The sequence below is a fragment of the Pediculus humanus genome, genomic scaffold (assembly GCF_000006295.1).
Source record: "Pediculus humanus corporis 1103172107910 genomic scaffold, whole genome shotgun sequence".
NCBI lineage: Eukaryota > Metazoa > Arthropoda > Insecta > Psocodea > Pediculidae > Pediculus > Pediculus humanus.
In genome coordinates, this window is record NW_002987483.1 from 7,586 (window position 1) to 11,918 (window position 4,333).

Genomic DNA, 4,333 nt, shown 5'->3' on the forward strand with positions numbered 1-4,333 from the left:
AGTTTTTTTTTTTTCCCGACTCAAGGTAGTTTTAAAATTGAAAACTTTTCCAAAAAAAAAAAATTTTACGACCTTGATTCCTTCCTATCAGAATTTTTTAAAATTATTATTATTATTATTATTATTATTATTATTATTATCATCGTTATTAAAGAAAGTTTTTTATCCGGGGAGGGGGAGGAAAGGAAATGAGGGGGGAGGAATGTAAAGAGAGAAAAAAAAAGAGATTTTTCAATTTTAAATTTCCTCTTTTTTTTTTTTAAGATATTTTATCATCGCTCTTGAACTTTTTCAACGGAACAAATATTTAAACGTTGGAAAATTTTTTAACTCGTTCATTTCAAACACCGGAAGTTGTTTTTGTTTTATTTCCTCTCTCCCTTCCCTCCCACTTCCTCCGTTCGTTTCTTAAGTAAAATTTTTTTTTTTTTGCTCGATAAGCTAAATATTAAGCTTAATAAAAATTCATTCATTTTCATTTTTTTCGGTTAACGTTTGGGGGGGGGGTGGAGGAAAAACATTAAACGACGTTTTCGTTTCGATATGGAAAGAGAAAGAGAGAGAGAGAGAGAGAAAGAGAAACTTTCTGTTTATTTAACAAAAGCCATTTCAACAGAATCAAAAAAAAAAAAAAAAAGAAACGAAAACAAAACACAAAAATAAAAAAAAAGGGAAAAAGCGAAAAGCGAGCCGTCATACTGTCGGTCGTCTTAAAAGCTGATTAAATCTATAAACCGCAGCAATAAAATTCACAAAAAAAAGGAAAAAAAAGGAAAGAAAAAAAGGAAAATTTTTTTTTGTTTTCGTGAGATTTTCTCTCGGAATTTGTTTAAAAAAAAAAAAAAAAAATTATATTCTGTCGGTCACTCAAAACTCAAAAAACTTGACATTTCTCTTCTTTTTCTTCTCTTTCAAAACCTACGGTTTATGACGTCATCAACGTGTGAATCCGTCCGCCATTTTCTTTTTACACTCTCGTGACATCGAATGAGAAAAACTAAAAAATTATCATCATTATTATTATTATTTTGTAAAAATATTTCTACGACGATCGTTTTAAACATTAAAAAAAAAAATTATTACGTCTTCTGCTATATTTGTAAATCCGCCATTTTGATATTTTAAATCTCGTATCTTGTTTTGCAGACTTTTATATCCTTTTCCGGTTTATTCCCTTATTTCTCATCGTTATTCTTTCCCATTCTATCCTCTTCCCGTCTCTTTCCTCCCATTTTTTTTTCTTAACAAATTCCTTTGTCGTCTCTTCTTCTTTTCCTTCTTCTTCTTCTTCTTTTTAAATCCGTTCGCCATTTTATATAAAAAAATTTTATTTTGACGATCGACGGGAAGAAAAATCATTAAAATTAATATTTGATTATTATTATTATTGTTTTCGTGTTTGTTTCATAAAAACGATTTCGTGGTCTTTAAAGAGGTCAAGTCTTTCATTTTATCACGAGCACGATATGAAAACACGCACGAACGCACGAACGCAACCTGCGGCAAAATAATAATAATTTTCGATAAAATTTTCTTTTTTTTTTGTCGCTCGTTAAACGACGGCAAAAAAAATTTAAATTCGATAAAGAAATTTGTTTTTTTTTTTCCTTTGACTCGAATGGATTTTTTGTCAAAGGAGTATTTTTTCCTTTGATAACAAAAAAAAAAAAAAAAACGAATCCCAAATGATTCGAACGCGTAAAAATATTTAAAAAAAAAAAATCCATTTACGAATCGTCAAAATTGAATCAACTGGAATTTTATCCCCCTCATCTCCCCGCTTTCTCCCTCCCCATTTTTTCCCTTTTCTCCCTTGCTCCTCAAATCATTAATTAATGGAAACGTAAAAGAAAATTCTAAAAAAATTAATAATAATAATAATAAGAGAATCATAATTTTGAAAAAAAAAAAAAAATTTTCCAGCGTATCACCGCCATTTTTGTTTTTCCCCTCTTTTCTCTCCGCCGAATTATCTTTGAAAAAATAAAATTTCCAAAATTTTTCTCTTTTTCCGAGAAAACATCATTTCCAGAAACGAAACGCTGGAATAAATTTAAAAAATAAAATAAAAAAAAAAAGATAAAATCAATGAAAGAAAATTTTATCAATTTATAAATACGTTACTGGAATTTATATTTATATATATATATATATAAATAATTAAAAGGATTCGGGAAACGGGAAAACGGGAAAAAAAAAACAGAAAAAAATTTTTTTTTTTTTTTCAATTTTACTGGAGAATATGTTTACGTCATCGTCACGATCGATTGTGTTACACGTTTATAAAAATCCTATTGAAATTTTTCTATAATAAAATTTAATTTCCTATAATTTCATATCGTTTAAAATAAGAGTGATAAGTCAAATGTTATCTCGATTGTGAAAAATAATAAATATATATATAAATAAACTTTTTAGTCTTTTTTTCATTCGGGGAGGGGGTAGAGAGAGAGAAAAGAGAGACAGAAAAGAGAAAGAGAAAGGTAGAAACATTGATAGAGAGAGGTAAATAAACAGGTAAATAGAAAAAATGAGAAAAAAGAGAGAAAAAGGGATAAAAAGAAAAAGAAACAGAAAGTGAAAAGAAAATAGAAAGAGAAAGAAAAGTAAAAAGATAAATATAGAGTTAGAGAAATGGACAGAGAGAGAGAAAGAGAATAAAGAAACAATAGTGTAAGAAAAAGATAGAAAGAGAGATGGACAGAGAGAAACTGAGAGCAAAAAAAAGATTGAGAGAGAGAGAGAGAAGGAGAGAGAGACAAAGGTAGAAAGATGAATAAAAAAAGAGAAACAGATAAACAGATGAACAGAAAGTAAGAGAAAGAAACAGACAGAGAAAAGTAAAAGAGAGAGAAAAATAAGTACAGAAAAAGTGAAAAAAAGAGAGAAGTGTAAGAGAAAGGCAGATAAATAAATAGATAAAGAGAGAGAGAATGAGAAAGAGAGATGGACAGAGAGAGAGAGAAAGAATGAAATAAAAAATAAATAAATTAAACTCAAACAGAATTTTTAAAATCGAATTTTTTTTCTTTTTTTTTTCAAATTTTTCAGTACAAAATTTTTCTAAAATTTAAAATCGTAAACTTTTTATATTTATTTCGTCTTAAAAATTTAATAAACATAAAAATATTTTATTAATTTATTTTATTATTATTAAAAAGACCATTTCCGGTTCTATTAAATATACAAACAAATTAAAAAATTAAAAATAAATAAGCAAAATACTTATATAAATAACTTGAAAACTTTTTCGTTTTCTTTCCTTTCCCTTTCGATTTTCTTTACGTGTCCCCGCCCCATTCTCTCCCCACTTCTGGGCTCTACCTCCTACCTCCACGACACATTTGTCCCTTTTTTCCCTCAACTTCCCAATATTATTAACGTTTTCTTTGTTGTTGTAAATTTTTCATTTGTTAATGTTAAAAATTTCCTTCCTTCATTCGTACGACAAAAAAATAATAATAATAATGTAAAGTTTACCATAAATTCAAAATACAGTAAACTTAATAATAATAATAATAATAATAATAAATAAAAATTATTAGAAAAAAAAAAACTTTTGGAGAAAAAAAAGAAAAATTAGAATTAAATATAAATAAATAATTTTAAACGTGAGTTCGACGTGGCAATAAAAACTTTTTTGCCGCACCTTCCCACCCCTCCCTTCCCTCAAATTTTATTTTTTATTTAACCTCGTAAAAAATAATGTTTGTGCGTGTGTGTGTGAGAGAATGTAAAGTGGGGGGAGAGCCAAACCTCATAATAAAATTAAAAAAAAAAAAAGAAAACTTTTGCTGAGGTTTCTTTTTAATTATTATAATTATAATTATAATTATAATTATTATTATTATTATTATTGCAGACGTTAGTAAGGAACTCGTTACGGTTAACGTTAGTAGAAAACTTTCATCTGCTAATAAAAAAAAGAAAAAAAAAATTTTTTTAATCGTTGAATTTTTTTAAAACATTTTATGTGATATCAAATTAGTAAAACTTGTGCAAAAAAAGTTTTTTTTTCTTTCTAAACGGGAGTGGGCGGGCGGGTGGAGAAATGAAAGGAGGAGCACCTGACTTCCGCTCATTCCCCCTCCTTACTTATTTTTCCAAACCTCCAATTAAGAGTTAAGGTGGAATTAAAATAGTCCAAGTTAAATAGAAAAATATTAATTGTTTAAAACATAAAAAGGGCGTTGACAAAATTTTCTTTAAAAAGAAAATTATTTACAAAAAAGAAAACTGTCACTTTAAAAAAGAAGAAGACGAAGAAGAAAAGAAAGAAACCTTTCGTTATAACAAAAAAAAAAAAAAAACGCAATTTTAAAAAAAAGGTTTC